The sequence below is a fragment of the Equus przewalskii genome, unplaced genomic scaffold (assembly GCF_037783145.1).
Source record: "Equus przewalskii isolate Varuska unplaced genomic scaffold, EquPr2 ChrUn-13, whole genome shotgun sequence".
NCBI classification, from domain to species: domain Eukaryota; kingdom Metazoa; phylum Chordata; class Mammalia; order Perissodactyla; family Equidae; genus Equus; species Equus przewalskii.
The window spans coordinates 3,421,508-3,432,851 of record NW_027228750.1 but is presented as its reverse complement, the minus strand read 5'-3'; the positions used below and the strand labels follow the sequence as shown (position 1 = coordinate 3,432,851).

General features: G+C 51.9%; 1 long non-coding RNA gene across 1 annotated transcript; it reads right to left on the bottom strand.

Annotated features, from left to right (window-relative positions):
- Positions 1-3,706: 3,706 nt before the first annotated feature.
- Positions 3,707-8,152, bottom strand: LOC139081649 (uncharacterized). The gene is made up of 2 exons (XR_011536805.1): positions 8,015-8,152; positions 3,707-4,585 (listed from the first exon to the last, which is right to left on the bottom strand). It is a non-coding gene; the product is annotated as an uncharacterized lncRNA (long non-coding RNA).
- Positions 8,153-11,344: the final 3,192 nt, after the last annotated feature.

Here is an 11,344-nt window from a genome sequence, read left to right as displayed (position 1 = left end):
CTTGAGATGGGAGTAAACCAAAAGAGGTTTCATACTTAGGTAAGAAAAGGGTGGAAGTCAGGGTGCCTCCGGGTGGGAAGCAACACTGGAGCTGGACCCCACATCCTGAGAGGGCCTGGAAGAACCCCCTCAGCGTGCAGGCCACAGCTGCTCAGAGAGGACATTGTGGGCCCTGCAGCAGAGAGTGCGGCTCCCCCAACCCTCAGCCCTGGGCTTTGTCCCCTCATGGGGTGGGGCACTGTGCTCGGAAAGCACGACACACCAGAGAAGCCATTCTGGTGTGGGGCAGGGTGTGTGCGTGTGCCCAGCTGGGACAGAAGACTGGGTGTGCATGGGGCTTGCCTTTTTCCCACACTCGGGGTGGTTTCAGCCCGGGGGGTGGGGGGGGCACGGGAGGTGGGGGGTCAGGCCTTGAAGATGCTGCCACCAACCCCTCACCCCAGCCTTGCCACCCCAGTGCCCTGTTGGGAAGACAACCTTGATTTTCCTCGTCCTGCCCAGAGTGGGTGTGGAGAAGCTGTGAGAAGCCCTCCCACCCAGAGTCTCACCCCTTCTGTTTCTGACTGAGGCAGGGCCTCTGTTCCCCATGAAATGTGGGTTTGGATAGTGAATGTGGAGGTTCTCTCTAGTTCTGCTCTGACTGTAATGGAGAAGAGGAAGTGCCCCAGTGGCATCTCCCACAGGACCAAAGGCCTCCTGCAGCCCTCACTGCTTCCATGTACTCAGCAATTACCCAGGAGGCAAGGGCCCTCCCCCAAACTGACTCACTGCTCCCAGGAGAAGTCAGAATTCAAACTCAGGCCGTGTGGGCAGCCACAAGACGGGTGGGTGCTTCTGAAGTGGCCATTTTGGAGCCAGAACTACAGGCCAGCTTTAGAGCCCAGGGGCCCTCCCCTTCATGGGGTACAATGAGGAACCCAAGACAGGCAGCCAGGCAGCTTCCTAATGTTCTTTCAGCATCTGGGAAAGATGCATTGTCTTTTCCAAAAAAACAATTTCACTAAGTTCTTCCCAGGAGAGAGGAAAACGAAGCTCAAATACCAGAACTACAGGAACAGCCGGAGGCTGATGAGCCCCAACAGGCGACAGGCGGGAGCTGTGGGCTCCCACTGACAGCCTCGTCTGCAATAACAGAGGAGCCGTCGTGGGCAGCGCTTTGAAAAATGGGTCCCTTAGGCTCGGTGCCCCCAGATCCAGGAGTCAGATGCCACATCCAGATGGCTCCTGCACAGCACATTAAGAAAGAAAGAGGGGCAGGTTGTAGAGGAGTAGGAAGGGGGCCGTGCCCCCGGGGGGAGGAAGGGCTGGGCCGCCCGGAGCTCCTGGATCAGGTCTGGCTGGAGTTGGAAGTAACTGCATTATGGGAAAGATTGAAAGGTTAATATGAAACCAGCCGATACTGAACAAGAACAATTAGGAAGGTTAAGGGGCTTAATATTAGATTAATGGCTGCTGGAGGATAAAGTTCACAGCTTCCAGGAAAGAAGTCTGACTCAGAGAAATCTTTTTAGTTAACAGCTCTTGGTCTGTCTGGTTTTGTTGATATTCTTTTTTCTTCCTGGTAATTGAGAGAAAATTATCATTCATTCACAAACGATGCATTCTCTCCTCTCCCCTTCCTTCTCTCTCTCTTTCTGTTTGGAAATGTCTGACTTTCTTCAGGTTCTGGAATGAATTTTAGAGTCCCACCTGTTCAGTAGGCTTTACTCCACACTCGTTTCCACCGAGAAGGTTCTCCCCCATGAGGTTTGTGGTGCTCTGTGAGAACATTTTTGTCAGTGTGGGTTGTATTCTGGGCGTATTTCAGGCTACTTAAGTGGTTTCACAGTCAGTAGCTCCGCTCAGGGGAGAAGTTCTGAGACAATAAGGGGTAACCCAAACTCCATTAGATGGCTGCAGGGACTGGGGGCGGGGGTTCCCAAGCTTCCCCAACTCAGCAGCTCCTCGGTCTCCCCAGGGAGCTTTGTAACACACGGGTCCCCAGGCTCCCACCCCGGGCTGACTGAATCAGAATCTCCGAAGGAGCCCTCTGGGAGTCAGCATAGTCTAAAGTTCCCCTGGTGACCTCATGACCAGCCCAGGTGGGGAACCACTGGCCCAGGGGCACGTGGAAGAAAGCAAAGCGAGGGGCCACAGACCCGTTACACGGTGCACTTGGTCACAGGACTTCCCACCTCCCATCTCAGCCGATGAGTTTCTTGGGGTGGATGCTTTTACTCATCTTTATAATGGTTACACAGGGCTGGCCACATTCTATACGTGAGAGTTGAATTAACTTTCAAAAATCTCTCCCCTTCCTGGACCCTGGAACCTGTCCAGTTTTCAAGTTGGCATTTTCAGAGGCCTGGATGATGGAGACCAGACTTGCTCCCACAGAGTCAGGTTCGGGCCTAAAACAACCTCATGAGCTGGATCACGAGAGCTCAGAAGCCCAACACCAGAAGGGCCCTTAGAGATGCCCACCCCAGGGCAATGGTTTTCAAACTGTGATCCTAGGCACCCTGGGGTTCCACGGAGGAACCTCAGAGACCACAGAGAGGAAAGAACAGAAGCCCACGGGGAGGAGCTTCAGGCCCCTCTCCACCACCACCGCTTCACCCAGGGAGCTCTCTCCACTTCTGCACCTTGTATTATCGCTGAAGAGGAGCAGAATATGTCACCCAAAATATACCACCTTGGTATATTGAGTATTTTGAATTAAAGGCACTAAGAAACAGTCAGTACAGGAAAGACCCTCTGAGCCTCCTTTGTCCCCCTGAAAGCAGGAGATAAATCTGCCACATGAAAGCTGCCCTCCCCGTACTGGGAGGAAGGGAGCCATCCTCCTCACCAGAGACAGGCAATTTAGGGCCGACAAGGCTGTACCACCAAACCTGGTAACCTCTTCACACTTACCACCTCTAGCCCAAACCCCTCTGTCTTGTCAATTCTCCACAAATGTATTGTTTCTTTGTCTAAAAGGTATAAAAGCTTCCTGCTCTGGGCTCTCCTCCAGGTCTTCATTCTCTTGTGAAGGCTCCTGTCGATCTGTCTTTGTCTGTTTACTTTTCAGACCCAGCCAGGGCCACTAAGAGGGTGGAGGAAACTTTTTCTTCCCCTGCACGATTGCACTAACCCCACTGGTTGCCTGCTTCTCCCCTCGCCAACCCCCAGCCCCAGTCCCTATTTTCCATCCGGTGTCCAGAATGATTATTTCAAAACCTAAGGTCAATGAGGTCACTCTCCATTTCGAAAGCCCACGTTGGATTTCCATTGCACTCACTATCCGAGATCCTCACCCGGCCTACAAGTCCCCACGTGTCCTCGTGGGCTGCCCCTGACTGATCTCCTTCCACACTCCCCCTTGCTCATCTGCTGACCAGCCACCCTGGCCTTCTTCACGTCCCTGAAGACACCGGGCAGGCTCTCCCCCAACCCCGAGGTGCTCCTGCTCCTTCGGTCTGAAACGCTCTTCCCAGATACACCCCTCGCTTGCTTCCACTCCTCCTGACCACCTAACAAAGATGGGGCCCTGTTCCCTCAGCCTCCGCCCCTTCCCCTGCCCTCCTGACTGTCTCCTCTGCTAGAACAGAAGCTCCACGAGGGCAGGCACTTTGTGTCGTTCACAGCAGGCTCCCCAGCACTGAGAACAGAGCGTGGCACGTAGTAGTTGCAGAATTAAATAATTGTTTCCTGAATGAATCGGAGTCTAAAATCACTCTGTACATTTTCTTCTTTACACATGTCTATATTTTCCAAATTTCTCTGCAGTAAATATCTATTACTTTTAGTCACAAAAAACAATAAGTGACATAGTCTTTTTTCCAGGACCACTCTTGAGAGACCTAGAGTTTCTTTGAAATGACTTAAGAAGATGCAAGGAGGCCCTGCGTCAGGATCTGAGGCAGGGTCTGAGTGGCACCAGGCTCCTCCTGAGCTCCTGGGAGCCATAACAATGCCTGGAGGAATGACTGGCTCCTGAGGGTGGACAGGAGAATTCAATGGGGCCAGCAGCCCCTGGTAACCTAACGCCGCCTCTTCTTGCGGTCAGTGCGAGGAGAGTTGGGGCGAGGAGAGGAGTGAAAACAGAGCCACGACCACTGTGACGTATACCCCGCTCTCCCCTGCCCAATACACACAGCAACACAGATGCTGCCAAGGCTCCAGGCTCCAGGCCTCCTGCACAGAAGGCAGTGTTGCATGGGCCATGCCTTTGCTGGCACAAGTTGCTGTCCTCAGTTGGGTTTTCCGTTTCTTTTCTTTGGGCACTGTTTCTCTGGGCTGAGTACCTGCTGCCTCTGCTCATTTGTGAGGCTGAATCCAGAGCAAAGAAGCAGCATCTTGGCTCTGGGGCAGGTCTCTGGTCTGACAGACCCCTTATCTGGTTTGTGTCAGAGGCCCTGCACTCCCCAGGTGGGCAGAAGTCCTGGGCTCTCCCTTGACTCAGTGTTGGTGTTCATAAGAACTCAGCAGTTCCAGATGAGGGCACAACCTCACGCGCTAGAGACGATTCAGGAAACGAAACCTCCTTTTACTTGATTGCTGGTTCATTCTCTGATGGAATCTTTTCTGATTCTCTTTCATAAGGCCCATCCAAAATAGACATCTGAAAAGAGAACAAGAGAGGCCAGCCCCGTGGCCAAGCGGTTAAAGTTCCGCTTGCTCAGCTTTCATGGCCTGGGTTTACGGGTTCGATCCTGAGCGCAGACCTCCTCCACTCATCAGCCATGCTGTGGCGGCATCCCGCGCACAAAACAGAGGAAGACTGGCATGGAAGTTAGCTCAGGGTGAATCTTCCTCACAAAAAAAAAAAGAGAGAGAGAGAGATCTAGGAGGCCATGTTCCCCTTCCCCTCCAGCCCCAAAGCCCTGTCACAAGAGTGACTCCGAGTCCTAGGCCCTGGAGCGGGACCGGCCCCAGGGGTCTCCTGGTTCCTGCCTCTTTTATTGTGTCTTGCCAGACAGGTCCCACCACATTCAGGAACAGAGCTGCCTGTCTCCTGGGCTAAGACATGCCTGGGACACTCCAGAGCAGGGGTCAGCCAGGGTCTGTGAAGAGCCAGGTGGCAAATACTGCAGTCTTTGTGAGCCACATATGGTCTGCTCTCTGTGACCTCTTCTTCTTGGTTTGTTTCTTACAACCCTTTAGAAATGTCAAAACCATTCTTAGCTCATAGGCCTCACAAAAACAGGTGTCAGGGTGGGCAAAGGACAGTCCAAGGCCCCAGTTTAGCCCTCTGCCTGTTTCTGTGAACTGCAGTTTGACTCAGGCACAGCCAGGCTTGCTGGTTTTCATGTTGTCTGTGGCCTCTGTCACTACCATAGCAGAGCTGAGCGCTTGCCATGGAGACTCGAAGGCCCACAACGCCTGAGATGGTCACTCTCTGGCTCTTTGCAGGACACATTTGCCAAGCCCCGCTCTGAAGTACTAAGACAAATGACACAGGGGGTCCAGTTTTTTTTCTTTTTAGAAAGATTTTTTTTTTAAAGATTGACACCTGAGCTAACAACTGTTGCCAATCTTTTTTTTTTCCCTCCTTTACCTCCCCAAATCCCCCCAGCACATAGTTGTATATCTTAGTTGCAGGTCCTTCTAGTTGTGGCATGTGGGATGCCGCCTCAACATGGCCTGACGAGCGGTGCCATGTCGGCGCCCAGGATCCGAACCAGCGAAACCCTGGGCCGCCGCAGCGGAGCACACGAACTTAACCACTCGGCCACGGGGCCAGCCCCAAAGGGGTCCAGTTTTTAACGTGTTTCACACACATTCATATTTAACACTTGGAACAATTTTTGAGACTAGTATGTGTCCCATTTTACAGCTGAGGATACTGAGGACCAGAAGGTGACGGCTTGCCCAAGGTCACCCAGCTTGTAAGTGGCAGAAACAGAACTTAAACCCAGATCTTTGGCCTCTAAGCTAGGATTTGTGGACCAGATAAAGCTGCTCCCAAAGGGCAATCCATGAAGCCTGGAACATACTCCTTATTCATCCCCATCAGGGAAGGCAATGCCAGCACCTTGGTGCCAGCGTCTGATACAGTCTCCAGGCATGGAAAGCAACCGGGCCGACGTGTACAGAGACTCTTAAGAGTCTCATGAAATCCTAGTGTGCAGAGAATATCTCCAAGGCCTTTCTGTGCACAAGAAAGACTGCAGGCTGGCGGTCAGCAGGAGAGCTGTCCCTTAAAATCCAGGTTTGGCTTCTGTATATATTTAACAGGTAGTCACATCACTGTGAAGAGCACAGAGCCACGGCAATCCCCCCACGTAGGACTGGCCTGGCCTGGCAGCCCGCTGGGTCTCGGGCTTGCCATTTGCTGTGGAACTGGGGACAGCAATGCCATCATTTGTATGAGAGAGGCCCCCAGCGGACATTGGTGGTATTGCTGCCCTTAAGGCCTCTGTGAGCAGCTCCAGAAACGCCCTCCGGCTCCCAGGAGCTCACTTCCTGGGCTGGGAGTGTACAAAGCTGGTGTTGTCTTTGACTAATTGCCCCCATACGTGAAGCTAATGAGTGTTGTCCTCCTCAAAATCCTCCCTGAGGGAGGTTGCTGTCTGCATGTGCTAACAATGCTGCCATTTCACAGCTTCCCTAGGGCCTGCCTTCACGGCCTTTCCTGGGCTTTTAGAGTCCTATTTATGGGCAAATCTGACCCCTGAGAACAGCTGGCCTTTGTGAAGATTTGTTTTAGCGTCCTTAGTCCAGCTTTGTTCCAGGACTTGTTTGGTGTGTCCCAGAATGCTGTTAGTTTTGCTTGTTATTTTTTGTGGGTTTTTATTTGACTTGAATACCACCATTATAAATTAGGATTCCTAGCATTTCTGGAAAAGTCAGACAACACTTGTTCTGAGTTCTCACCCAGCAGTCAGTGGCTGAAGCTGAGGAGCTGTGCCCCTCTTTGAGCAGGCAAGGATTCTCCAGTTTGCCACAGTCCCCACCACTCCCTATAGTCTCTTATTGCCTCCCCTGCTGTCAATTATATTACCTTGCTAGCCCCTATCGAAGCTTTATCACACATACAGAATAATTGCCATAATAATAGCTGCTGCCACAAGACCAGACAATATACCAAGCATGGTACATACATTCTCTCATTTAACCTAGTGAAATAGGTATCATTATTCCAACTCACAGATGCAGAAATTGGGGTTCACCATCCTTAAGCAACTTGCCTGTGACCCAACAGCAAGTGTCTGTGCCATGCAGTTACCAGCTGTGGTCAGGCAGGCAGGCAGACCTGGATTTAATTCCACGAGAGAGTGGGAAGTCAGCTTACAGTGACATGAAATATCTCTATGAGCCACAGGGTTGAACTGAATTTTAGTTATGGGCACATGCATTTACCTTGTCAGATAATGGGCTCCTCCCATTGGATTAGGGGGTGTGACTGGCTCAGTAAAGGCCCCAAACGATCCCCAGGTTTTCCTCTTTTCCCACCCGTAATGTATTCAAGAATGGCTGATCCCAGTTATGCAGTAGGCTAAGTATCTTTGGTGTTAAAGACACTGGAATAGTACCCTTCTCTTCCTCAGGACTCCTGATGCCATGTGCCCAGTGCCCTGAGCTTCCCCAAGGGGCCCAGGGACCCTGCTGTGACATAGTGTCTAGGCCTCAACTCAGGCATCACTTCACCTTCCAGATTTTCCCCTATGCCCTTGGCTATCAAAACATCCTCTGCTATGTCCCAAGTTTTCAAGCTCTTGCTAAATGACCGACAACTTACTCTGATAAATGAACGGGGAGAGAAGGTGCTAACGGGCTCATTCATTCTTCCGACAACTACCTATTGAGTGTCCATCTTCTCCTTTTAAAACCATTCCAGGGCTTCCCACTGCTCTTAGGAGACAAAATCCTGAGCAAGGCCTAAAAGGCCCTACGTCTTCTGTCCCCTTCAGACACCCCGCCAACACACTCTCCACCCCACATTTCCAGTGCTCTTCTTCCAGTTCCTCCAACACTCCCCGTCCCCTCCTAGTACTGGCCTTTACACTGGCCCTGTCCTCTGCCTGGAATCTCTTCCAACCCGTCTTACCCAGTGATGCCTCCTTGTCCTTCAGATCTCTGTTCCGTCTGTTCTAGCTTCATCAGAAACATTCGCTGGCCTCTCTGACGAGGTCGAATCGCACCGTTAGACGCATGCGCACCAGAACCTCTCCATGGAGACCCCTCACCAGCGGAATTCTGCGCTTGTCTATTGAACAGATCTGTGCCTCACCAGAGATGAGTTCAATGACGCCATCATGGAGGGGTTTTATCTGTTTCTATTAGGCCTAGATGCCTAATTCATATTTGTTGAAGGAAAGTGGTGGCCAGGGAAGTAGGGAAGGGAAGAATTTCTAATACTTTCCTACAGTTGAAATAGCAAGAACCTAAATGGCTTGCCCAAGGACATAGAGTTAGTGACACAGCAGAAAGTTGGACTCAAGTTTCCAAGGCACGTTTCTTTTCTGCTCTATCATGCTTTCCTCTGGGGCCTCTGTGAGCCTCTGGGCTCTCTTGAATAATTGCGCCCTGAAAATTATTAGGGCTTTGGAGACATGCCCAATCTGGCTCCAGACAGAGGTGGTGCAGTAGAATTGGGCTGTAGCAGGGTCCCTCTGCCACACGCAGGGGCAGAGAGCTGCTGGCAATATCAGGACAGACCTCTGGGTCACATCCAGGTGGACTCCTGGGTCACTACAGCTGGACTTAGCAGGAGTGTAAGACCTGAAATAATCCACCTGCTAGAAGAGCGACCATCTGTTGTGCCCTCACAATGTGCAAAACCCTTTAAGGGACACTATTTGGCTGAGTCTGATGTGAGACCTACCAAAGACACATTATTCTCCCCATTTACAGATGAGGACACAGGTCCAGAGACTGAGCCCCTGAGTGACACAGCTAGTCAGTGGAAGAATTGGTTTCAAAGCCAGTGTGTCAGATTCCCAAGCAACTTCTTAATCCAAGATGCAGCACAGCCTCGAAAAAGAATAGAATGCTCAGGACCTTATGAAAGGATAGAATATGAGCGATCAACATAAGAAGCATCAGGAGAGAGCTAGAGGGAGCTGGAATGAACACTCGTGGTGGAAGGTTCAGGGAGCGGGCTGAGGACCCCAGGAAGGAGGGCTGGTTGGTGGACGGGAAGCAGAGTGCAGGAGCCAGCGGCCTGATGGCAGAGCTCTGACCTGGGGCACTGGGGAAGGAGCTGGGGCCCAGGCAGCCCAGCACCTCGATTATAAGCTTGGAGCTTGGTGCAGTGTCCTGTTTCTCCAGGCTGCACCCTTCCTTCCTCTGGCTTTTTAGCAAAAGGATTTTTCATTTCCACTTTCTATGGAAACAATTTCTTAGCAATCAAATGTCCTAGATCTGGAAGAAGAAAGTGGCGGTCCAGTGGACCAACTGTCCAGTTCAAAGGAAAATGCAGTTCTGTGCCCCTGTCCTTAATGTTATGTCTCTGACACCTGCTTCTAGAAAGGGTCACAGAGAGGAAGAGGAGTAGCCTGTGCCTCCCAGGGAGGCGGGGGACTCAGGAAAGAGCGTGGGCTGGCACTTAGGAGCTCAGGCCTCGAACCGGGCGACTTTGGGCACTTGACGTTCTAGAATTCAGTTTCCTCCCCTCCAGAGGGAGGGGCTGGAGTGGATGGTCTCTGCAGTCTCTTGTACTCTGGTTTTATGCTTCTCCAACCTAGGCCTGGGGGTGCAGGCAGAGGGAGATAAGAAAAAGGACAGCGGTGACGGAGAGTCCTCCAAAAGATGACTCAGCAGGTGACAGCAGAGCAATCGAATGATATGAGGTTGTGTTTGAAACTTCTCTCGTCAGCGTGTATTTTGTACCTTGAGATTCTCTCACGTTGTCACTGAGAAAAATAATTGTAGATTTGAATAGATTGTGGGTGTTGGATTATATAAAGGGCATGGATTTTGATGTCAGGCCTGGGTTCAAAAGGTGAGACCTTGGGGAGACAACTTCCCCTCTCTGGGCACCAGGTGCCTCATGTGTGAAAGAAGGATAATATTGCACCCCTCACAGGGTGGCTGGGAGCGTCGACGCGTTTCCATAGAGAGAGCACACAGCACAGCCCTGCGAGTTCCCATAAATCCTCTGTCCTCCTCCACTCGCCTTTCCCCTCCTCCCACTGCGGAGGGGAACAACAAAGGGGAGAATGGAGTTCACTGGTGAATTCAAATTCATCCAGTATTTATCCAGCACCAAATGTGTTCCGCACTATTCTTCATACATAGCATTCACAACAGCCACATGGAACAGGTAGTGCTTTTCTATTGTACAGACGAAGAATGCCAAGGTCCGGGGTTGGCTTCTGCTCATAAATGGGAGAACTGAGATTCGAACCTCTGTCTGCTGAATTCAACCCCAAATCCTCTTTTCACAGATTCCCAGAGATACCTCAGGGGCAGACGCTCCGGTGGGGAATTCCACCGGGAGAGGATTAGTTTGGGGCTTGCTCTAGGAATCCTTGTTGTTTTATATACGGTCTTATTTAACATCCCCATATTCTCGGAGGTGGGGCGAGCCCTAGAGCGAGGGCCTGTCACCTTCTTTCTGGAACAGAACCAGCGTCACCAGGCCCCGGGGATGAGGGGTCCTCTCAAGGGCTTCCTATGGGTCCTCATGGCTTTTCTGTCAGTGCCCCTCCAACCCCTCGCAAATGGTACTATTTCTACAGTGCCTCCATGTTTTACAACGATGTCACTCAGCCCCTGTGAGGCGCACGGGGTGAGCATCATTATCCTTATTTTGCAGTTGGGAGCAGACTCAGGGAGCTGCCCTCACTCCCATGACCTTCCACGGAGGTCATACAGCAGGCCAGGCGGGCACCTCGTGGCCCCTGCCACCACAGAATCCTTCCTCACCCCACTCGCCGGGTCTCAGAGTGTGGCTCCTCCAGTCCCCTAAGTCTGTTGTCTTCAGGGGTCTTGTCACCCAGAGGCTGAGGCGGGGAGGGCCTAGAGTCAAAGCGTTTGTGAATTCAGGGTTAACAAGGCTGTTCCTTCTCTCCAGGGACTGAGCTCGTCACGGTGCACTTCCTTCAACTTGCTGTGACACTTATTTCACCGTGATTCCCCGCCAAGGGTGCGGTGTGACATCAGGGTGAGTGAGTCACTTCATCCGGGGACAGTGTTCTGGCGCCTGCCACCCCTCAGCACCCCGAACAGCCTTACAGGTTGAAACTTCCCCCAAAGGCCTCTCTGACCACACCAGTTCCTCAGGAAACCACCCAACCCTGGCTTCGACTTTTTTTGACTTCTCCTCACTTGCCTTGTAACCCCTTCCCAGGCCCAGCTGGGAACCCGAGCCTGGGCCCGAGCTCCTCAGTGCCAGCTTTGTCCACACATTTGCTCCTGGAGAGTTCTCAGGCCC